Source organism: Lontra canadensis, unplaced genomic scaffold (assembly GCF_010015895.1).
Source record: "Lontra canadensis isolate GAN:19392208 unplaced genomic scaffold, GSC_riverotter_1.0 scaffold1, whole genome shotgun sequence".
Taxonomy (NCBI): Eukaryota; Metazoa; Chordata; class Mammalia; order Carnivora; family Mustelidae; genus Lontra; species Lontra canadensis.
Window position 1 is genome coordinate 15,475,661 of NW_022630995.1, and position 26,284 is coordinate 15,501,944.

Here is a 26,284-nt window from a genome sequence, read left to right on the forward strand (position 1 = left end):
AATAAATTACTTTTGTCTAAATTTTAAAAACAAAATAAGAAAAATTCTTCCAAAATATTAGAAAAATAAAATTGTGAAGTAAGATATTAATACATTTTCATATAGTTGATATTGAGTAGATTGAGATCTTCATACTGATGCTACCCAGTTTGTCCTTTGTATTATTTATAAAACTTCCCAGCCACAGTATTACACCTTCATATAACCATTATTAAAACTCTATTTGAGAGGGGGGCCTGTGTGGCTCAGTGGGGTAAAGCCTCTGCCTTAGGCTCAGGTCATGATCTCAGGGTCCTGGGATCGAGCCGGACATTGCTCTCTGCTTGACGGGGAGCCTGCTTCCTCCTCTCTCTCTCTCTGTCTGCTGCTCTGCCTACCTGTGATCTCTGTCTGTCAAATAAATAAATAAAAAAATCTTTAAAACAAAAACAAAACAAACAAAAAAACCCTCTATTTGAGAAATGGAAGGAAAGTTTTGCTCTTCAGTGTCCAACATCCATGTCAAGAAAAGTTTGAAGACAATTTTAGAGTGTTAAGTATTTTATTTTATTTTATTGTGACACAGACACTGATATCTTCATTTTTTTGTTCTCCTCTAGACATTAGAAGAAAATGACCAAATTCCAGACAAATAGGGCCTGAATAATTATAATGTGCTTAATATTTACCTTATCTACCATGACATATTTGTAGATAGATCAGAAATGTTTTTATCATGCATGGTGAGTGAAATTTCAATAAGACTCTTTGGAAAATAACCATTTCTGAAATGAAGTAAAGCTTTCATTTAATTGCATAGAAAAACATTACCTACTCTAAAGTAATATAAGGCAAAAGAAGAAAAGGTACTGAATTTGGTAGAAAATTTATAAAATCAGGACATTTATTCAGCCATAATTAATACCTAATAAATTATAAATATAAAAATTTTATATAGTAGAATTTTATACAACTGATATTCTTTGTGATAGAGGAATTTATACTGGAAAAAGAGGAAAGTTGAATCAATCCTAAAATTTTTTATCAATTTCTTGCTCTACATTTTTCTTCTTTTAAATTTCATTTTAAATTGAGTCCACAGCTATTGGTTAAAAAAGAGAAAAAAAAAAACTGTGACTAACCTAAAGATTCTTGAGAATTTTAAGCAAAGTACTTATATATTAGCATATGTACAATTATATAAGCATATGTACAATTATATGTATACATAATATGCAGCTCTTGTCTAAGGCCTATTTGTGTTTAAAAAAAAAGAAAAAAGGAAAATTAAAAAGAAAAAAAAAGACTTGGGAAGAATGTGTAGCATGAGAGTAAGTGGTTTCTGGGGTTTCTGGGCCCACTCGTAGAGATTAAGATGCACCAAGTGTTGGTATAGCCCATGAATTTGCCTAAGGACCGCTTAAGTGCTGCTGGTTTTTCTGGTCTGGAGACCCTGCCCTGATTTGCTACTTACTCTGTAGTCTGTAAAACAACTTGCATCTCTGGGGAGTTTTAGAAATGCAGAATTTTAGCCTCAGCTGGAACCCACTGAATCCAAATTTAACAAGATTTCCAGATAATGTGTGTGTACTTTATATTTTGAAAAGCACTAGTCTAGAGCATAAGAATATGGAAATTTTCTTTATGAAGATACCAAATTAACTCTAGAGATCTTCCATATCTTATATATTCTACTGTTGAGTGTATATTAACAAGAAACAGGAATGAAAAGCCAGCTGGAATTGTTTCCTTGACACCCCATAAAATGCAAACATATAAATAAAAAGGTTATGGGAATTATTAAAAGTGCTGAATACAGATAAAATTAGTTATACAGCTGAATCATATTGATTATTGGATTATATGAGCTACTGAGATTATCATTTGTTTATATGCTGCCTATTTTCATTTCTAATTTGAAAAAAATATAATCAGTCTCAATGCTATTAATAATCAAAGTTAACTATTCTGGCAATAAGAGAAAAATAGTCACCTAGAGAAATAACCCTATAGAGCTCAAATTCTGCTAAAGAATGAGCCCTGTATTTACTAAATCTGTCAGGAAAATCCAGGATAACCTCTCACACTGTCATTCAAGGTAAAACATGGCTTTTTCTGTTTCTTTCTTTTCCCATGATTCTTACTCTTCTAATGGGGTCATTTCTAACTTGACAATTCAGGTGCCTCATCTCTGCTGAGCATATTTTCTAATGTGTCACCGAAGTGGTAATTTATCTCTCCTTGTCCCTTATCACTGAGTATGAAACATTTAATAATTGACACTTTACACGGTCTGTATTAAATCATTTTGTCAGCAGGCTTTCATTTATTGGGCTCCACACAATCATAGCTCTTGGTCTCCATGGTTTGAAAAGAAGCAAATGTATATTGTCATGAGAAACATCACCTTCTTCAATGGTAGAAATGTCAAACAGTCATCATGTTTCTTCTCTAGTGAGCTTCAAATAACTTGAGAAAGGGAAAACAGTTGCAAAAGTTCAGATCCTACATTCCTGGAAATTACAATCAATAAGGAAAAGGGAAGTACTGGGATTAGAGCAAAAATGGTGCTGTACTAGGAAGTGGAAGAGTCTAGAAGCCCTCTGGTTTTATGACCTTGAACAAGCCTTTATCTCTGAACCTATTTTTCATCTATTAAAATGAACAGATTGTACAAGATGAGCATTGACTCATTCTAGCTTTAACATGACTTAATTCTAGGTGAATGACTCATGTTACCTCTTAAAGAATAAAAATGTTATGAAAACTTTTATAAATTATATGTGGGCATTTAAGGCTAAATATGAATACTAAATGCCTCTTTGTTTACCCTGAAGGAATGAGTCCAGTGATTGTATTTGAAACACCACGTGCCTTAATGGCATAGGAATAGCAGAGCTAATGGAATGTTCAATGTTCTTTTAATCCCCCCCAACACACACACACACACACACACACACACACGTACACACAGAGTTTCTGCTATAGTTCCTTGATAGATTTAGTTATATTAACACAAAGAACAATTAACTGCAGTCTGGAAACGTGACTAAGGACAAAAAAAGATAAAGGGTACTTTAGGAAACAAAGAGGAAATTAGAAGTATTTTATGCCTCGCATGTTGACAGTTGTTTTAACATGCCGAAAGGAGGGGGTAAAACCCGTCATTGCAAGTACTATTAAAAAAAAAAAAATTTCCCATACAGGTCAGTGTTAAATTAAACTTGTTTTGGTACACAGTATTTATATTACATAGACTATATCACAGATCATGCTCCCTGAAACATATGATTACTCATTAAAACCTGATGCAGCCCAGCTGATGCATAAGACAAACACCATTAAGTATTTTACCTAAGTAAAATTAGAGACCAAAAAGTAAACATTGCTAAAAATTTAACACACTCCTTCTAGAAGCATACTTATAATGCTGTGTTTATATTTGGTGTGTCGAAACGACCTGTGTTTTCTTGTAAGTAAAGGATAACAATGTAATGAGATGGTAAAAACAAACAAAAACAAACCAACAAAAAACCTTTGGTTCTTCTCATTTTGTAGTATGTTCTGGCTCACTGTCACTGAATAAACTTAGAAACAGTATCTCTGGAGTTTGTTCCTGATACTTACCTAAGGTGCAAACATTTATTTTTTCTGTTCATTTATTTGAACAGATCTGCCTCTTAAGAAGCAAATTAAAATTTTATTTGTGACTTTGCATTAGTGTGAAAAATGCCATCTGGAACAGCCTAAGACACGATTATCTCATTTAGCCTAATGGAAGTTCATCAGGTGGATATGGTTTTGGCACAGAGGAGAGAAACTAACAGGTTTCATTCAAAACAATAGGTTATTATTATAATTAATAATACCAAAGAATTTTGTATTATTTCCTACTGAAAAATTTCCTATTTGACTCTACAAGTTATTGTAAAGAACATGGACACACACTATGGTGGATATTTCCTGAAGTCTTATTCATGATTATAGAAAATTTGTTTCATTGGCTGATAGCAACATAAAATCAGGCATCACTGGTTTCCTGAAAAATATTCTCTTGACGAATAATATTCGAATAATTCTTCATACCCTGACCCTGAATAAAATTTAAAAGATACATATAGAATATTATTTTTGTTGTTCTAGTGATACGTAAGGATTACTTGATATTTTATAATGAATCAGAGATCATTTTAAACCTGTCGGCCATGATTCAACAGAGAACTGTATTAATTTCTAGTAGTACAGAACTGCCTTCGTATTTATTTTCTAGTAAGGTAAACAAATGAGACAATGAAGAAGAAAAAAAGACATTCTTTTCTATTAAAATTAAATTAAGGGGCATCTGGTTGGCTCAGTGGGTTAAAGCCTCAGCCTTCAGCTCGGGTTATGATCCCAGGGTCCTGGTCCCATCGGGCTCTTTGCTCAGCAGGGAGTCTGCTTCCTCCTCTCTTTCTGCCTGCTTCTCTGCCTACTTGTGATCTCTGTCTGTCAAATAAATAAATAAATAATCTTAAAAAAAATAAGTTAAATTAATTTTTATTTTTTACTATAAAATAATACATGTTCATTTTAGAAATATGAAAAATAAGGGAAGGATAAAGTAAAATTAATCTATAATTCTTAGATTCACAAATAATGGGTGAGCCTTTCAGACTTTTTTTTATAATTGTTATAGATTTATATATTTCTAATCAAACAAGTGATACATAAATAAATGTTCCATGAAAGAAATTCAAATGTTATTACAAAAGGCATTGAGAAATTCCCCCAGCACACACACACATGCACAAAAATCACTGAAAACCACTTCTATTAAAGGTTTGTTATTTATTCTTTCAAATAATTTAACATGTACTTTATACAAATACATGTATTTTATTAACAGATGTATCGTTTATTAAAGAGATAAGCTATATTGTGATATAATTAAATTCATCTAATTTCTCCTTTGTGATTTTGATCTGTCTTCTTTAAGAAATCCTTTCTCACACCAATGTCAAAAATTATTCCTCTTTGTTTTATTTCCCAGCTTATTTCTTTGTTGTTAGGTCTTTAACACTGCTAGGGTCTGTATTTTAGGAAATTAGAGTTTTAATTTTTATTATATTTTATATATACTATATATTAATATATAATAAATAAATATATATTAATATATTTTATTCATATATATTCATTCAAATATATATTCATATATATTCAGTTTTCACAAGAGAAAGGGGAACCCTCTTACACTGTTGGTGGGAGTGCAAGTTGGTACAGCCAGCCTGGAAAACAATATGGCGGTTCCTCAAGACATTAAAAACAGAGCTACCAGGGGCACCTGGGTGGCTCAGTGGGTTAAGCCTCTGCCGTCAGCTTAGGTCATGATCTCAGGGTCCTGGGATTGAGCCCCACATCGGGATCTCTGCTCAGCAGAGCCTGCTTCCCCCTTTCTCTCTGCCTAGCTCTCTACTTGTGATCTCTCTCTCTCTGTGTCAAATAAATAAATAAAATCTTAAAAAAAAAAACAAAAAAACAAACAAACAAAAAAAACAGAGCTACCCTACCACCTAGCAATTGCAGTACTAGGTATTCATCCCAAAAATACAGATGTAGTGAAAAGCAGGGACACATGTACCCTAATTTTCATAGCAGAAATGTCCACAGTAGCCAAAATGTGGATGGAGCCGAGATGCCCTTCAACAAATGAATGGATAAAGATGTGATTGATATATACAATGGAATGTTACTCAGCCATGAAAAAGGATGAATACCTACCATTTGCATCGACATGGATGGAACTGGAGGTGATTGTGCTAAGTGAAATAAGTCAAGAAAAGAAAAATTATTATCATATGCTTCACTCACATGTAGAACGTAAGGATAACACTGAGGACCACAGGGGAAGGGAGAGAAAACTGAATGCGAAGAAATCGGAGGGGGAGACAAATCATGAGAGACTCTGGACTCCAGGAAACAAAGTGAGGATTGGAGAAGGGAGGGTTGTGGGGGGACAGGGTAACTGGGTGATGGGTGTTAAGAGGGAAACGTGTTGTGATGAGCACTGGGTGTTACACACAACTAATGAATCATTGGCTAAGTGACCATAATATAAATAAATAAATATCAATAAATTTTAATGGTTTTATTAACATTTCTATCAAGTAACAATTATAGCATATGTATAAATCTGTTCCTATATTATTCATTCTCTTGCATGATTGAATTTATTCCATTTTCACTAGTAGCACAGCATTTTAACATAAGTTTGCAACATTATCTTAATACCTGTGCAGGTGCATTCCCTGAACTGTGAATATCATTTTATAAATTTTCCTAGATATTTATGAATTTTTATTTTTCTATGTATATTTTAGAATCATAATTTGCACAATTACAAAAATAATATCTACCCTGGGTTTTGATTTGAATTGCAAAAATGGCATGCATTAAGAAAAATTGACATCTTTATAACACATAGTCATTTCATCCACTAACTTGGTATCCCTGTTTATTTGGAACTTCTAATATGTATTTAACACTTCAAAAACTTTGTGTAATAGGCTGAGTAATGACCTCCAAGGTGTCCATATTCTAATCCCTGGAACCTGTAACTATTATTTTATGTAGATGTGGAAATTATCCTGGATTATCTGCATAAGACCTAAACATAATCACAAATGCTCCTAGGAGAAAAAAGTAGAAGTTTTGATGCTGAAGAAAAGGTGTGTGACCATGGAAGCAAATATAAGAATGATGTACCACGAATTAAGGAATGCTCGCAGCCACCAGAAACTGCAAGAGTTAACATATTCTCCTCCCCTAGAGCCTGGGTCAGGAAAGCAGTTCTGCTGACACCTTAATTTCTACTTGGTGAAACTGTTTTTGGACTTTTGATCTCAGTAACTATAAGAGAATAAGTGTGTAATCTTTTAAGCCAGAAATTCTGTGGTAATTTTTTATAGTAGCCCACATTATGTGGATTTTGATTACAGTCATATCTAGTTGTTTTTTTTTTTTAGATTTTATTTATTTATCAGACAGAGAGAGAGAGCACAAGTAGGCAGAGCAGTAGGCAAAGAGAAAAGCAGGTTCCCCACTGAGCAGAGATCTTGATGTGGGGCTCGATCCCAGGAACCTGAGATCATGACCTGAACCAAAGGCAGAAGTTTAACTAAATGAGCCACGCAGGCACCCCTCATGTTTATAGGGTTTTTTTTGTTGTTGTTGTTGTTGTTGTTTTGGGTCTTTTCAGTTGTAGATAATACAGAATTTCTATTATATTTTTAATTGGCTACTATAGTGATAAAAACTTTCTTGATTTATATATATTGAACTAGTATTTATCAAAAGCATTAAAGATTTGTTGATCTTAAGACATTCTATGTAAATGATCATCTTACAAAGTTTCCTTATCCATTTCTTATGTATCTTTTTGCTTCTTCATTTGTTGGCAATTGATCAGGATTTTCATGTTGAGTAATAGTAGGGATTATAATCCACTTTGCCTTTTCAACATCAAAGGGAGCACTGGTAATGTAATGTATCTGTGTTATATATGCTATTTGGCCTGGCTTTATTTTATATAGATTTTTTGAGGTTAAAGAAGTTGCTTTCTGTGCTATCAACTCGACTAGGCTGGAACTGTTCTCCACAATGTACTTCTCCTATATAACTCCCAGTTAGAATTGGCTGAAGGAGGAATATTCTTAGAAGTTGAAGTAAAGTAGCCAATACCCTCTGTAGGTCAGTGTGGCGAGATGAGGAGATAGCAAAAAGCGTTAAGCGCTGGCAATTTTTATGTGGCTGTCAGTTTTGCTTCACACCCAGTTCTCTTGATTGCTGACCATGGAGATCAACTGCAGTTCCACACCTACCACCTGATTCTTGGTTGGATCTACTTGTTAGCTTCCCATATACCCAGCCATGAACCTTCTATTTCCTTACAGGGGCATAGTTGGCAGAGATTATAGATTCATCGTGTTAGCTTAAAAGGCTAGAAAATGTTCTAATGGGACACCTGGGTGGCTCAGAGGTTTAAGCCTCTGCCTTCGGCTTAGGTCATGGTCTCAGGGTCCTGGGACTGAGTCCTGTATCGGGCTCTCTGCTCGGCAGGGAGCCTGCTTCTCCCCCCTTTCTCTCTGCCTGCCTCTCTGCCTACTTGTGATCTCTTTCTCTATGTCAAATAAATAAATAAAATCTTTGGGAAAAAAAAAGAGAGAGAGAGAGAGAAAGAAAAGGCTGTAATGGTTAATTGCAGACTGAGACCAAAATAAGAGGTAACTCATGTTAAATTCTGTTCGCATGCCAGAAATTCTTGGTAACAGAGGAAGATACACAAAGGTAAACAGAGACTCAAAGCTGGAATGGATTTATAATGTCAGAGCTGTTTACCCTCTCCCTAATTACATCCTATAGGAAGTTGAATAGAATATCCTTAAAAAAGGCTTTGAGAAATATATTGGATGTAGAGGAAAGACATCCTTTAACAACCCTGTAATGGCTATTCTCTGCAGAGTAGGAATAACAGTGAGAAATGCTGCCACTGAAATGGGCAAGGACCATGTGGTAGCATTTACTCATTAGGGACATGGTGCATGTGATTACTGTAATGAATTCACGGAGATCATTTGCATTGGCTAATTGATCATGATGTCCTTGGACTGCAATAAGTGGGCAACCTACTAAAATTTCATTGATTTGTAGCAGTAAAAAAGCTCAGAAGTCTCATTTGATCACAATAGAGTCACTACTTAACTCTCAAGAGTTGAGCCAACTCACAGACCCATTGTCTCTTAATTAAGAAGAGGAGAGATCCTTCTGCGGAAGGATCTTGATTTACTGCAAATTTTAAATCTACCTTCTAGCCTTCCCTAACATGACTTGTGGTCATTTACCAGAATAGCTCTTCACTGAAAAAGTGAAAATAACCAGACTTAGAGGGATACTGGACACTGGCCCTGATGTGACTAATACTTGGTGACTCCAACAACATTGTGGTTCACCAGTCAGACGGGGTGCTTATAGAGATCAGAAGATTTAATGAAATTTTAACTCAGATCCATTTTACAGTGGTCTGGAGTGTTCCTCAGAATCTACAATTTGTGTGTTAAAAGTTGACTGATGATTTAACACCTCAGAACAGTCAAGACTACAAATGGTACAGGCCCTTCAGGAATGATAGCATGACTTATCACACTAGGCAAGGAACCATGACCAACAGAGATAATGCTCAGAGACAAAAAAATATTCAATAGATGTTGGGAGAAATTATAACTGTCACTTCACCTATGACCAAATGAACAGCCACAGAAAGAGAATTTTGGAATATGTCAGTATTTCTTCCTTACTTTGATGTTAACCAATTACGTTTTCTTTTTCTCTCCCCCTACCCACATCTCCTGTTGCACTACTATCATAAATTACCTCACTGTTTAAGTCACAGGATATCAAAAATGGAATGTCACTCAACCACAAGAAAAATGAACCAAAGATGGATAGAGTGTCATGTGGAACTTTTGAATCACCTTTTGAGGAGAGGGTTTGTGTGCCTTCAGTTGAATGAGAGCTGGTTACTTCACGTGAGCATGGCTTTGCTATCATTTTTATTTGACCATTAAATGTATTAAAAAATGTGTTTATAAAAATCAAGTCGACTAGAATGAACAGTACTTTTGGAATTTTATTAAATATATGTTAGAGTTGGCAAAAGGAAAATTTGGGGTGAATTTTAGAAAGTGGATGTGGAGGCAGCTGTTACTGTCTGAAGTCATCGTGGTTAAGTGTGGTAACGTACAGACATAAAGTTGCCAGCAAATTCCAACTTGTCTTCAAACTCCTCCACCCACATGCAGCTTTTCTTCCTAACTGTTGAACCTATTGACTAATGTTGGCCCCACGTCCTTCACCAGAAGCTAGACAGTGGACCCACAATGGTGATGTCTCATTGAGAGCTCTCCAAAAGACCTTCCTTAGTAGTTCCATTTCAGTGGTGAGATGAGCTAGGTTTTTAAGATTTTCTGGTTGGTGACTACTCCTATCACTCAACTTCCTTCCCAGAACTTCAGTATCTAGCTCCCTTAGCAGTTGTGCAAGGTCAAATCCTTAATCCTGTAAATTAAGGTGGTGTTTTCTCCTTCATTGAACACACTGACTTTTACACTTTCTACATCGTGTTGGTTAGTTGTTGCTGGGCAACAAACACCCTACCACTGAATGACATAGTGCCAGAAGGGAGTCGCAGTTTGTCATCACATTCCTCCATCCACATATAGTTTTTATTACTTCTTAGGTAGCAGAAATAGGACATCTGGGTAGTTCTCTGATCTGGCTCATGATCAACTGACCTGTCTTAATGGGAAGTTATGGGGCTGGAGGTTAGCTGGTCTAGAAGGTTACAACCAGGATAATTCAGTTCTGCTCACATTTTTTAACAACCAATAGCATGCTAGACTGAGTTTTTTCTCGTAGGAATGGTAAGGTCTCAAGAGATAGCTAATCTAGGCTTGTTCTCGTAGTAAAGGCAGATGAAGGATGTAGAAAATCTCAAGCTCTGTTTTGAGACTATTTTGTGCATCAAATCTGTTAAGATCCTACTCACTGCAGATAGTCATATACAGCCATAACCAAAATCAGAAGGAGAGGGCATCACATATTTTCAAGGAAAGGAAGCATGGATAAAGGGAGATTATTAACTGGGGCTATCAACGATATCAATTTAGCACATATTTCTAGTTTTTTCATGTACGGTTTTATTCACAAAGTGGAGTATTAAATATGTTAATGGTCAAAGTTAAGAGATGATATAATTGTTGACAATATTTGCAACATAGAAAATCAACAAATTGCTATTTGTAATGTATAAGAAGAATTTAATATACCTAAAAATCACACAATAGAAAAATGGACAAATAAAAAATTAATGAATAAATAAAGCATAAACCAAAATATAGAATAATCATAGATGTTTAGCTTTGTTAGTAATAAATATATAAAATCAAAGTAATATTGAGATACTATTCCATAAGCATGATTGGCAAAAACAAAAAAAATAAGTCTGATAATAATTACTGGTGATATAAATTAACATATCTTAAATCCATTGTTTTGACAGGACGAAAATAAGTAAAGAGAATCTCGTGTGTGTGTGTGTGTGTGTGTGATTAAACTACACATAAGTGAGTGCTTTTGGGGAGAAATAATAAATAGTATATGAACTTAACATTAATTTTAAAATATAATTAAATCATACAAATATGTACTCACATAAGTGCATGTACACATACACAAGTGACCAAGAATGATTTTTTTTTTAAGAGGGAAAGAGGGAGTATGCTCATGAGTGGCAGAGGTGGGTAGGAAGAATGGAGGAAGAGGCAGAGGGAAAGGAAAAGAATCTTAAGCAGAATCCTGCTCAGCACAGAGCTGGGCTCAGTGGTTCTCATGACCCTAAGATCTTGACCTGAGCCAAAATTAAGAGTCTGATGCTTAACCAACAGAGCCACCCAATTGCCCCTGGCCAAGAATGATTTAAATAAGCTTCTGTGCTAACAGCGCAAGATTACAATCAATCCTATATCTAAAAAAAAAAAAGAAAAAAGAGAGAAAGTACTATGTCTTGTATCTAATTAAAAAAATAGTGCTTGTGGTACCCAACCTCAAAAGTGAACCCCAGTGACCCTAGTATGCATGCAGTTGTATATTTTCCTTTTATATTAAATAGACCTGACCCATATAACCAATAGGATATTGTGGATAACAATAGGATAGAATATATCATACAGAAATTATATGACATGAGCTAAATATGAATTTGTTACACATTACTTTGTGTTATGAATGCACCCTTTTTCTATATACAGAAACATGTATTGGCTACCAATTGCTGTATAACAAATTATCTCAAAACTTGGTAGCTTTAAACAACCATAAACATGTATTAGCTTTGTTTTTGGGGCCATTAATTTGGAATTGGCATAGTTGGGTTGTTCTGGTTTGGAGTTTCCCCCTCATAGACAAGATGCCAGCTGGGGCTATAGTCATCTGAGCCTTGACTGCAACTGAAGGATTTGCTTCCAAGATGGCTCATTCACTTTGCTGTCAAGTTAGTGCTGGCTGTTAGTGCAAGAACTGTTTCTCACCATGTGAACCTTTCCATAGCGCTGCTTGTGTGTCCATAAGTCATGGCTTTGGCTTTCTCCAGAATGAATAATCTAAGAGAGAACAAGTCAAAAGACCCAATGTCTTTTATGACAGCCTCAGAAATCACACACCATTTCCTCTATTTCCTATAGGTTACTAAGGTTATCACTATTCAATTAGGTAGGGGACTACACAGAATATCACTAACAGAACATGAGGTACATTGAGGCCTTTGTATGTGTAGATCTATTTCTGGATTCTTTATTCCATTCCATTGGTCTACTGGTCTACTTCCACCAAAATAACACTATTTTAATTAATGTAAGTAACAAATATACATTCCAATCTGGTAGGGAAAATATTTCCTCTTGTTTCCTCTTTCAATGTGCATTTATTTTGCCCTATGAGTTTTAAAGTCAAGCATAATTTTCCATAAAAAACCCATTTTTGGATTATGATTAAGATGTAATTTAATTAATATATTAATTATGGAAAATAAATGTCACTCAAATACTGAACCGTCTATATCCATGATCATATATGTTTTACTTAATATATTTTCTTTTAAAAAGTATTTGTATGGAGATACAACTGAAATATAACATTAAATTAGTTTCAGATATATAACATAATGATTCAATATGCATACATTATTAAATGATCACAATAAATCTAGTCAACATCCATCACCAAATAGTTATGTAATTTTTTCTTGTGATGAGAACTTTTAAGATCTACTTTCTTAGCGACTTTCAAGTATATAATATATTATTAGTAACTATAGGCATCATACTGTACATTACATCTCCAGGACTTATGTATATTATAATTTATAATCAATTTATGATCATCTTTATATTTATAATCAATATCAAAATCAATAATTTGTAATAAATTGTTTTAAAATATTTTAGTAAAATTGATTTATTTTCTTATCATAGTCCCAAAGATTTCTTGTTATGGTTATGGTATTCTTTTTTTTTTTTTTTCCTGCACTGGGAGGTATTTGGTTATTTTATTTATTTATTTATTTATTTTTTAATTGTATTTTTTATAAACATATAATATATTTTTATCCCCAGGGGTACAGGTCTGTGAATCGACAGGTTTACACACTCCAAAGCACTCACCACAGCACATACCCTCCCCAATGTCCATAACCCCACACCCCCTCTCCCCTCCCCCCTCCCCCCATCAACCCTCAGTTTGTTTTGTGAGATCAAGAGTCACTTATGGTTTGTCTCCCTCCCAATCCCATCTTGTTTCATTTACTCTTCTCCTACCCCCTTAACCCCCCATGTTGCATCTCCTCTCCCTCATATCAGGGAGATCATATGATAGTTGCCTTTCTCCGATTGACTTATTTCGCTAAGCATGATACCCTCTAGTTCCATCCAGGTCGTCGCAAATGGCAAGATTTCATTTCTTTTGATGGCTGCATAGTATTCCATTGTGTATATATACCACTTCTTCTTTATCCATTCATCTGTTGATGGACATCTAGGTTGTTTCCATAGTTTGGCTATTGTAGACATTGCTGCTATAAACATTCGGGTGCACGTGCTCCTTTGGATCACTACGTTTGTATCTTTAGGGTAAATACCCAGTAGTGCAATTTCTGGGTCATAGGGTAGTTCTATTTTCAACATTTTGAGGAACCTCCATGCTGTTTTCTAGAGTGGTTGCAACAGCTTGCATTCCCATCAACAGTGTAGGAGGGTTCCCCTTTCTCCACATCCTTGCCAGCATCTGTCATTTCCTGACTTGTTAATTTTAGCCATTCTGACTGGTGTGAGGTGATCTCTCATTGTGGTTTTGATTTGTATTTCCCTGATGCCGAGTGATGTGGAACACTTTTTCATGTGTCTGTTGGCCATCTGGATGTCCTCTTTGCAGAAATGTCTGTTCATGTCTTCTGCCCATTCCTTGATTGGATTATTTGTTCTTTGGGTGTTGAGTTTGCTAAGTTCTTTATAGATTTTGGACACTAGCCCTTTATTTGATATATCGTTTGCAAATATCTTCTCCCATTCTGTCAGTTGTCTTTTGGTTTTGTGAACTGTTTCCTTTGCTGTGCAAAAGCTTTTGATCTTGATAAAATCCCAATAGTTCATTTTTGCCCTTGCTTCCCTTGCCTTTGGCGATGTTCCTAGGAAGATGTTGCTACGGCTGAGGTCGAAGAGGTTGCTGCCTGTGTTCTCCTCAAGGATTTGGATGGATTCCTTTCTCACATTGAGGTCCTTCATCCATTTTGAGTCTATTTTCATGTGTGGTGTAAGGAAATGATCCAGTTTCATTTTTCTGCATGTGGCTGTCCAATTTTCCCAACACCATTTATTGAGGAGGCTGTCTTTTTTCCATTGGACATTCTTTCCTGCTTTGTCGAAGATTAGTTGACCATAGAGATGAGGGTCTATTTCTGGGCTCTCTATTCTGATCCATTGATCTATGTGTCTATTTTTGTGCCAGTACCAGGCTGTCTTGATGATGACAGCTTTGTAATAGAGCTTGAAGTCCGGAATTGTGATGGCACTGACTTTGGCTTTCTTTTTCAATATTCCATTGGCTATTCGGAGTCTTTTCTGGTTCCATATAAATTTTAGGATTATTTGTTCCATTTCTATTAAAAAAAAATGCATGGGATTTTGATAGGAATTGCATTAAATGTGTAGATTGCTTTAGGTAGCATAGACATTTTCACAATATTTATTCTTCCAATCCAGGAGCATGGAACATTTTTCCATTTCTTTGTGTCTTCCTCAATTTCTTTCATGAGTACTTTATAGTTTTCTGTGTATAGATTCTTAGTCTCTTTGGTTAGGTTTATTCCTAGGTATCTTATAGTTTTGGGTGCAATTGTAAATGGGATAGACTCCTTAATTTCTCTTTCTTCTGTCTTGTTGTTGGTGTAGAGAAATGCAACTGATTTCTGTGCATTTATTTTATATCCTGACACTTTACTAAATTCCTGTACCAGTTCTAGCAGTTTTGGAGTGGAGTCTTTTGGGTTTTCCACATATAGTATCATATCATCTGCGAAGAGTGATAGTTTGACCTCTTCTTTGCCAATTTGGATGCCTTAAATTTCCTTTTGTTGTCTGATTGCTGAGGCTAGGACTTCTAGTACTATGTTGAATAGCAGTGGTGATAACGGACATCCCTGCCGTGTTCCTGACCTTAGCGCAAAAGCTTCAGTTTTTCTCCATTGAGAATGATATTTGCGATGGGTTTTTCATAGATGGCTTTGATAATATTGAGGTATGTGCCCTCTATCCCCACACTTTGAAGAGTTTTGATCAGGAAGGGATGCTGTACTTTGTCAAATGCTTTTTCAGCATCTATTGAGAGTATCATATAGTTCTTGTTGTTTCTTTTATTAATGTGTTGTATCACATTGTTTGATTTGCAGATGTTGAACCAACCTTGCAGCCCTGGAATAAATCCCACTTGGTCGTGGTGAATAATCCTTTTAATGTACTGTTGAATCCTATTGGCTAGTATTTTGGTGAGAATTTTTGCATCTGTGTTCTTCAAGGTTATTGGTCTATAGTTCTCTTTTTTGATGGGATCCTTGTCTGGTTTTGGGATCAAGGTGATGCTGGCCTCATAAAATGAGTTTAGAAGTTTTCCTTCCATTTCTATTTTTTGGAACAGTTTCAGGAGATTAGGAATTAGTTCTTCTTTAAATGTTTGGTAGAATTCCCCCAGGAAGCCGTCTGGACCTGGGCTTTTGTTTGTTTGGAGATTTTTGATGACTATTTCAATCTCCTTACTGTGTTATGGGTCTGTTCAGGTTTCTATTTCTTCCTGGTTCAGTTGTGGTAGTTTATATGTCTCTAGGAATGCATCCATTTCTTCCAGATTGTCAAATTTGTTGGCGTAGAGTTGCTCATAGTATGTTCTTATAATTGTCTGTATTTCTTTGGTGTTAGTTGTGATCTCTCCTCTTTCATTCATGATTTTATTCATTTGGGTCCTTTCTTTTTTTTTTTTTTTTTTTATAAGTCTGGCCAGGGGTTTATCAATCTTATTGATTCTTTCAAAGAACCAGCTCCTAGATTCATTCATTTGTTCTATTGTTTTTTTTTTTTTTTTGGTTTCCATTTCATTGATTTCTGCTCTGATCTTTATGATTTCTCTTCTCCTGCTGGGTTTAGGGTTTCTTTCTTGTTCTTTCTCCAGCTCCTTTAGGTGTAGGGTTAGGTTGTGTACCTGAGACCTTTCTTGTTTCTTGAAAAAGGCTTGTACCGCTATATATTTTCCTCTCAGGACTGCCTTTGTTGTGTCCCACAGATTTTGAACCGTTTTCATTATCATTTGTTTCCATGAATTTTTTCAATTCTTCTTTAATTTCCTGGTTGACCCATTCATTCTTCAGAAGGTTGCTGTTTAGTCTCCATGTATTTCGGATCTTTCCAAATTTCCTCTTGTGATTGAGTTCTAGCTTCAGAGCATTGTGGTCTGAAAATATGCAGGGAATGATCCCAATCTTTTGATACCGGTTGAGACCTGATTTAGGACAGAGGATGTGATCTATTCTGGAGAATGTTCCATGTGCACTAGAGAAGAATGTGTATTCTGTTGCTTTGGCATGAAATGTTCTGAATATATCTGTGATGTCCATCTGGTCCAGTGTGTCATTTAAGGCCTTTATTTCCTTGTTGATCTTTTGCTTGGATGATCTATCCATTTCAGTGAGGGGAGTGTTAAAGTCCCCTACTATTATTGTATTATTGGTTATGTGTTTCTTTGATTTTGTTGTTAATTGGTTTATATAGTTGGCTGCTCCCACATTAGGGACATAGATATTTAAAATTGTTAGATCTTCTTGTTGGACAGATCCTTTGAATATGATATAGTGTCCTTCCTCATCTCTTATTATAGTCTTTGGCTTAAAATCTAATTGATCTGATATAAGGATTGCCACTCCTGCTTTCTTCTGAAGTCCATTAGCATGGTAAATTCTTTTCCACCCCCTCACTTTAAATCTGGAGGTGTCTTCGGGTTTAAAATGAGTTTCTTGTAGGCAACATATAGATGGGTTTTGTTTTTTTGTCCAATCTGATACCCTGTGTCTTTTGATTGGGGCATTTAGCCCATTGACATTCAGGGTAACTATTGAGAGATATGAATTTAGTGCCATTGTATTGCCTGTAAGGTGACTGTTCTTGTATATTGTCTCTGTTCCTTTCTGATCTACTACTTTTAGGGTCTCTCTTTGCTTAGAGGACCCCTTTCAATATTTCCTGTAGAGCTGGTTTGGTGTTTGCAAATTCTTTCAGTTTTTGTTTGTCCTGGAAGCTTTTAATCCCTCCTTCTATTTTCAATGATAGCCTAGCTGGATATAGTATTCTTGGTTGCATGTTTTTCTTGTTTATTGCTCTGAATATATCATGCCAGCTCGTTCTGGCCTGCCAGGTCTCTGTGGATAAGTCTGCTGCCAATCTAATATTTTTACCACTGTCTGTTACAGACTTCTTTTCCCGGGCTGCTTTCAGGATTTTCTCTTTGTCACTAAGACTTGTAAATTTTACTATTAGGTGATGGGGTGTGGACCTATTCTTGTTGATTTTGAGGGGGGTTCTCTGAACCTCCTGGATTTTGATGCTTGTTCCCTTTGCCATATTGGGGAAATTCTCTCCAATAATTCTCTCCAATATACCTTCTGCTCCCCTCTCTCTTTCTTCTTCTTCTGGAATTCCAATTATTCTAATGTTGTTTCGTCTTATGGTGTCACTTATCTCTCGAATTCTGCCCTCGGGGTCCAGTAGCTGTTTGTCCCTCTTTTGCTCAGCTTCTTTATTCTCTGTCATTTGGTCTTCTATATCGCTAATTCTCTCTTCTGCCTCATTATCCTAGCAGTAAGAGCCTCCATTTTTGATTGCACCTCATTAATAGCTTTTTTGATTTCAACTTGGTTAGATTTTAGTTCTTTTATTTCTCCAGAAAGGGCTTTCATATCTCCCGAGAGGGTTTTTCTAATATCTTCCATGCCTTTTTTGAGCCCGGCTAGAACTCTAGATCTGACATATTACCAATTTCTGTGTTGATTAGGTACCTAGTCTTTGGTACTGCCTCTTGTTCTTTTTTTTTGTGGTGAATATTTCTGCCTTGTCATTTTGTCCAGATAAGAGTATATGACGGAGCAAGTAAAATACTAAAAGGGTGGCAACAACTCCAGGAAAATATGCTTTAACCAAATCAGAAGAGATCCCAAATCGTGAGGGGGGAGAAAGGGGTAAAAAGAGGTTCAGAAAGAAAGAAAAAAAAAAGAAACAATTAAAAAAAGAAAACTAATAAGTAAAAAATATAAAAAGGAAAAAATATATATATATTAGATCAACTAGTTAAAAAACGTTAAAAAAGAAAAGGGTAAAAGTTAAAAAAAATTAGCAGAAGAAGAGAAAAAAATTGAAAAAGAAAAAAAAAATAAATTAACTGCAAGGCTAAAGAATCATGGGGAGAAAGCCATGAGTTCCGTGCTTTGCTTTCTCCTCCTCTGGAATTCCGCTGCTCTCCTTGGTATTGAAACTGCACTCCTTGGTAGGTGAACTTGGTCCTGGCTGGGTTTCTCATTGATCTTCTGGGGGAGGGGCCTGTTGTAGTGATTCTCAAGTGTCTTTGCCCCAGGCTGAGTTGCGCCGCCCTTACCAGGGGCCGGGCTGAGTAATCCGCTCGGGTTTGCTTTCGGGAGCTTTTGTTCCCTGAGCACTTTCCGTAGAGTCCGGAGGACGGGAATGAAGATGGCGGCCGCCCAGTCTCCGGCCCGGAGGAGCCGAGAGCCCGGGGCCCCACTCCTCAGTCCGCCCTCAGAGAACAGCGCCCAATTACTCCCATCACCCTGGCCTCTGGTCATGCTCCAAGCTGACCGAGCATGTGATGGGTTCAAGGTAACCCCGAGCTGAGAGTCACTCCTTGGCTCCGTCTCTGTAGCCGGCTTCCCCGTTCTAATACCTGTAAGCTCTGCGACACTCAGACACCCCCGATCCTTCTGTGACCCTGCGGGACCTGAGGCCACGCTGACCCCGCGTGGGCTTCACCCCGGTTAAGCCTCTGGAGCGATGTCCCTCAGCGGAACAGACTTTTAAAAGTCCCGATTTTGTGCTCCGTTGCTCCGCCGCTTGCCGGGAGCCGGCCCCTCCCCCGCGGTCAATCTTCCCGTCGCTTTGGATTCACTTCTCCGCCGGTCCTACCTTTCAGAAAGTGGTTGATTTTCTGTTTCTAGAATTGCTGTTCTTCTTCTCTTCGATCTCCCGTTGGATTTGTAGGTGTTTGCAATCTTTAGATAAGCTATCTAGCTGATCTCCCGCTACCTGAAGTAGTCTCAGCTGCTACTTCTCTGCCATCTTGACTCCTCCTCTCCTGGTTATGGTATTCTTATGTACATTATAAATTTGTTGCAATTTTGAATAGGATAATTTTATTAAATTTTTAGGACATTTCTTTGTTGTTGCAAAAGTTCTTTTTTTCGATATTGCATCTCATATACATCCACATTGTGGAATTCTTTCATTATTTCTAACAGTAAATTGATGCCATTTTACAAATTTCCTTTTTATCTATACATCTAAAATATAAATCACATTTCCTATATCAAGTGACCACTCGTAAAGACTTCTAAATTCTGTTGTAGTATGCAAGTGGCCTGTTGTGATCTAACTAGAAATAGTCTATGTGAATAAATTGGTCACAAAGAATTGTTTAACATAAAAGACATAACAAGAGATAAAATAATTTAACATTAGTTTCTGCATCACCTCTTTTCATTTCTTTTTTTTTAAAGAGAATTAATTATTTTTTTAAAAATTTCCTTAAGTAATCTCTACATCCAACGTGGGACTGAAACCATTACCCTGAGATTAAGGGTCATGTGCTCTACCAACTGAGTCAGCCAGGCACTGCTTATTATTTCTTTTAAAAGATCTTATTTTAAATGTGAATGAGTGGCTAAGTATTTAATTTAGAATGTATGTTTTTAATGCTTTATCTTTGGAAAGCTGATATATTAGCCAGTAAACCACTATTAATAAAACATTTGTTATATATTTTTCCAAATTAGGACTGTATATAATTTATAGAAAAACAAAGTCATTTACTACTTTGACTAAATCTTTTTTGGTACAAACGTCATACGTTAACCTATTTGGGATGAATTGATAATGAATTCTAAAATTATGACTTATAAACTGCAAATTTATATTCAAGTCATCTACAGAATTGTGCATTAAAAACTGGTATTTGTATATTTCCAAATCTTTGTGGGTAGGCTGAAAAAAAATCATTTGAATTAGGAAAACATAAAATCAGATTAACTCTTTGATTCCAATCAATGTTGGTCCAGTTTCTTGGATGGGTTTTTTCCATTCAGACAAGGTGATTTTCACGGCTTAAGATTTTCACTGATTTAGCCAGATTTTGTCTCCATACTTCTTTTATGACATATAATTGGCATATTTCAGATAGACATATGGTGCACAGCTGCATGCTTCCATTTTTTAAAACTGGCGTACCTCTTCTTCTATTTTGTCCCTTTAACTCATTTCTAGAACTCTTGATGTAAATTCCCAGTTTCTTCCTTTAAAATGATAAAAGGTAGAAATAAATAAATAAATAAATAAATAAAATAAAATTATAAAAGTAAAATGTTTTTTCTCATATATTTAACCTGTAAGTAATAAATAGGTATAAAATAAAATTTTCTCAAAATGAAGTCTTTAAATCAGAAGTATTGAATTTCCTCAATACAAGGAAACTTAAAAATTATTTAGGCATGAGGATGAAAAGGAAAAGATCAAGAACTTGGATAGTCAGGGAAGTTTGGAAACAAATCCAAGTTGTGGATGAATGAATAACTTGAGAAACCAATGTAATGTTTCCTCATGCCAATCTGGCTTCTTTCCAGTGTCAATGTATGTGAAACATTAAGCCATTTCTACTTACTGGCTTTCTTTAGTGCTGCATTAGTTCTAGCATGCCAATTAGAATAGTCAACAGATGTGAAATTTAAAATGTTCTGGAATAAAATTAATTATTTCCAGAAGAAAAATAATGAAACTTAGATTTGTAAACCTTAGAACTAAAATTGTATCTTTTCAGAGTCCTGGTGCTCAAAAAATGTTTAAAGCTTTCGTTAATACCTGTTATAGAAAGTAATGATTCATTTGCATTAGGAAAGTTTTTGGGGTTAACACATACAGTTTGAGGGAGAGAGAGAGAGAGAGAGAGAGAGAGAAAGGATGTGAGATTTCACATTCACACATATGTCTTTTTTTTTTTTTTTTAAGTGAGGTTTGGTAATACGCAAATTGTACCAAACCTGTAGAGGTCTGTTAAAGAGGAGAAAGAAAAATGCAGCTGTGATCTCACATATCAACACCCCCAAACCAGGTAATGGACAGACCTAGAGAGTATAGTATTCTGCTCAGAGAACACCAGCATGGACAGATGACCAGAGAGACCCCAAACACAAGAGCACTACATGATCACCTTGGCATTAACTCCAACTTCAGAGAGAAGATGAAGAAGGAGGAAGAGGAGGAGGAGGAGGAAAGAGAAGTAGATGTAGAAGGAGAAGGAGAAGTAGAAGAGGAGGATGAAAAGGAGAAGGAGAAGGGGAGAGGGGGAGGAAGGGGAGGAGAGAGGAGGAGGAAGAAGAAGAAGAAGAAACTAAAGTTTATTGAGATTCTCACAGGGCAGAATCAAGACCTCCAATTTGAATCTATATCAGTTACAGAGGAGATCATATCATGATTCTTACACAGCTACTTTGTGGATGAAATATATTCTTTTTCCAATGCAGTTTTGACATTTGGCTGAGTACTCTCTCCACCCATGTATTAATGTGTTCTCATACTACTTAAGATAATATTTGGACCACTGACCTTAACTCTAAGCAACATGTTTTTAGAATATTGAATGGTTTGGTTATCAAAAGTTAGGCAAACGTGTTCTAGGTACAGAATGGTGAGAGAGTGAGGGGCATTTGTCATAGAAGCAGAGTCTTATGTACAAAAATATCCCATGTAGTTGTTCATCTTTTCTTCTTTAATTCATTGACAAATTTGCAAAATTTATAGGCTGCTGTATTTTAGGGAATAGAGAAAGAACAATGGAGGAGGCAAACAACGTCTCTGCCATTCCAGAACTTGTAGTTTTATGAGCAAAACCAGAAAATATATATGTTAAAAATTAAATTTAACAATTGTAGACTTGTTTAGTTCTATGAAGATGTGAGAGGAAAAGAGGTGAGCCTTCTGAAATGGAGAATAACCTCTTCTTAAAAGGCAAACATGGAATTAATTAAATGGTTAAATATTAAAGATTAAATGCTTAAATAATGAAAAGAAGCCTGACTGGAGAAGTTTGGATGAGCCTCAAAGCTTATATGATTCTGCGAACCGTATTTTTAAAATAAAATACTGAATTATAATGAAAAAAATTAGGTTCAGGTGGCTAGTGCAATTGCAAGGTCTTGAAACATTACTTTCAAACAATTTGAAATATAGTAGCCGTGGTTCATACCATGTAGTGTATTTGGTTAAATAAACAAATGTAGGTTTCTATCAAAAATTCAATGGGAAATCATCAAAATGATCAATTTTGTAGCTGACTAAAAAGTGGGATAAGAAGTATACAAGAATTTAAGTGCATTCTGAGCCATTGGTGTTAAACAAATGAGAAATGATAGTGGCTTGGTCTGCAATGGCAAAACACAAACGAGGATGAACCCATGACATGTGGAGATTGTGGGGACAGAGTTTGCTAGAAGATCAAATGCAAAAATGGAAGGAATTCCTGAATCAAAGAAGATTTATTCACTAAGGTAGAAAGACCAAGGGAGGAGTAGTTTTGAGAGTTTATTTTAGAATCTATTGAACATTCACATTGGCAACTACATCAAAAAGTCAGGATTATGCTGGTTGGGGAAGAAAAAACTTATGTTATTCATGGGAGAAGGCCAGCATTATCCAAAAAGTTTAGTATATTTCAAAAAGCTATTCAAAAGTGTGCAGATATTTGAAAAGGGTCAGTACTTATCCAGTATATTTTAAAGCAATCACTTTGGTGAAATATAGCAATTGGTTTGTGGAGATTATAACTTTCTTCTCTTGTTATATGGGGCGATCTCTTCATCAGAGTCATCAATGAGAGAAGATGCCACGTGCACTCAACTGGCAAGATCAACACATGTGATCATAACATTGCTCAAGATATACTTTATGAGATCACAAAGTGGAGAGAAGAAACTATCCCCAGCTAACCCATCGTTGGCTCACTGTAGGTTCTCAAAAGTTATTTGATGTGCTCTTAGAGTTCGCAATGTGGGAATCCTTTCTACGGATGTTCCTTCATATCTGCTCCTACGACAGATGCTAGTATTGGAGAACTGTGGACTAGTAGGAGAAGTACATAAGCACACAAACAATGTAACAAATAAAATAAAGAGCATAACATGCTTTTATGATTAAGCACTTTGGAGAAGGATGCAACGAGAACGGGAGATCCGACAAGACTTTGAAGAGAATGCCTATGTTGAGTCTAGAGAATAGCTAGTAATTAGGGAAGACAAAAAAAAAAAAAAAAAAGTTCATTTTCAGCTCTGCTTGGCGACTTGCAGTAGCAGCACTAACCTACTCAATTTGTCTCTGGAAATTTCAGGGGAAAGGCCTTCATTATGTTGAGGCTAAACAAAAATCTGTTTCCAGTTAATTTTCATCCATGATTGCATTTCTGCCTTTTGCAGCTGTACTGTGTGTCTGTTTCCTCTCACTCGACAGGACTTCAAGTTTTCTCTTTCTAAGGGTTATTGCCCAGTTTCTTAACCTATTTTTCAATAATGAGGTTTCAGAACATTCACCATCCTAATCACCATCAGCTGGACACACTCACTTTCTACAATGCTCTTAACTTATGACGTAGAGAATTAAGCACACCATTGAAGCTGAATTAAAACACCAAGGAGAATTAAGGCAGAAGTGTCTTTAGAGTATTTGTCTTTAGAGTATTAAAAACAACGATTCTAGTGGCTCTAAAGTGGTAGTTTTCACATAATCCATAATTTGTGCAATCAGACACATTTGTGTTTTATCAAAGGTTTCCATAGTTAGGCAGTATGTTAAACACACACAGAAGGTAGATTTATTACTCAATAGAGTTTATGGTTCCTTTGCAACCATTAGCGTCTATTGTGTGAATGTGAGTTTTGGCAAACTACATGACTATGGTGAATAGGCATACATATTATCAAGGTTTTCCTGCAATTTCTTAAGAACCTAATTGTGTGTATCTAGCAACAGCAACCGCAACACAAAAGCAGATCTGGACATACATGAGTCCTTTAAACAACTTAACAGTAAGGCCACAGTGCCTTACTCCAACTGACCTTCAAAATGTAGCTTAGATTTAGAACAATGATTCTAAAAAGAAGGTGGGAGGAAAAGGTGTAACAGAATCAACAGTGATCAGAAAGGAAGGATAAAACTGAATAATCTGTAAGACTTTTTCAAGCTCTTCACATACCTAAATCCTGAGATTTTTTTACCATAATTGACATTTCAAAAAATTTGATGGGGAAAAGTGTATATCATAGTTAAGAGGATTTTTTTTTTCTGCCAAGTTACTGTTGTTTTTGTTTGTTTGTTTGTTTGTTTTTTAAGGAAAAGAATGAGAAAAAAAAATTAATTAAACCCATCAATTTTGTGACTCTCCACCAAATTATTTGGTAAAATAATTTTTGTTCTTTTGATGTGTTTTTTTCTTGTTTTAATTTACATGTGTACTAGGCATAGAATAGGCTGGTGTGATCAAGAAATACAGTAGGAAATGTGGAAGGCTCCCAAAGAAGTATAAAATCAAAACTCTTCACATGCCTGCCGAGAATGGCTGTCCAAATATTTTTCAAGTATACTGAGACTTTCTTGTCTACTGAACAGCCCAAAAGGGTGTCTCAGGAAAACACACATTTGAAGGGTGATGTGAGGAGACTTGGAATGGTATAAAGTAGAACTTGGAGAGTCACAGCCTATTAGCAAGGCTGGAGACAGCAAGAACTGTTACAGCCACATTCTTTTTACTCCTAAACTATTCTTACCCTTTTGTTTTAAACAAGGACAATGCATCTCACCTCCCAGGAAAAACAAAACAAAACAAAAAACAAAAAGCTGTCAAGTGGAAATTCTTTAGGCTTTTTGTTAGCAACTACAAATGTTACATGTGCCATCAACCCCCACCAGGTTTCCAATTACAAAAGAAGGGTGGCTTTCTAGCTAAGGTTAATTTCCCCACTTGTGTTCTGCATCCCATCCCTCCTGGGTTTTTGAACTCAATACTCCATAAACAATCACATGTATCATGCTACAAATTATTTAAATGATGACTGACTGAATATAACAATTAGAAGATACTCTTTGCTCAAGAGCATGAGCATAAAAAGACCTATTTCCCAGAGTCCTTACGTTTATTGCTTATTCAAGTTACGTATTTGAGGCTTAGAACGGGAAACATTTGCATTTTCTACCAATGCAGGTTATTCTTTTATGCAGATAGATTAAAATAGTTCGTCACATCATCTTGAATTTTCTGAGACAAACTCTTTGTATATAATCAATCTCTCTCACCTCCTTTGAAAGAGAATGGGGTTGCCCTAATTCTTTGACTCTCCAAGTGGATCTTCTTTTTTGTCTTTTAAGGATAATAACTCAGGAGACACAGGCTCAGGTGGCTGGGATGGTGGAGGGCGGCCATTAAGATACGGAGGGGAGAAATAACAATGGTTATTAAGTAATATTTTCACCTGTATTATATGACCTGAAGTAGGGGGAGAAAACAAACAAAAACTGCTTATTCTCACCTGATCCTGCCTTACTTACTCAGAGACTAGGTCCCTTAGAAGGGTTGTGCATATTCATAATCTTATAGTGGGCTTCTGCTGATGAGGGAAAAAAAGGAAAAATTCTTTCTAGTTTCTACCCCCCCACCCCACAAAACAACAATTAAAAAAAAAAGAAAAGAAATGAAAATAAAAGAAAGAAAGAAAATCAAGGACTTGAGCCATTATCTAAATGAAATGATAGTTTTTTTTTCATTTTTTGATATATATTAGTTTTTGTTTTGTTTCTAAAATGAATGGAAAAGGGCTATAATTACTTAGTAAACAAGCATATTTGGAACTTCAAAACATAAT

At 35.8% G+C, this 26,284-nt stretch overlaps 1 protein-coding gene across 1 annotated transcript in view; it reads left to right on the top strand.

Annotated features, from left to right (window-relative positions):
• Positions 1–26,284, top strand: part of LOC116869697 (putative uncharacterized protein YKL083W) — a gene marked incomplete at both ends in the record, with an annotated part of 153,709 nt that overhangs the window by 98,366 nt on the left and 29,059 nt on the right. The gene's annotated exons all lie outside the window — the stretch shown is intronic.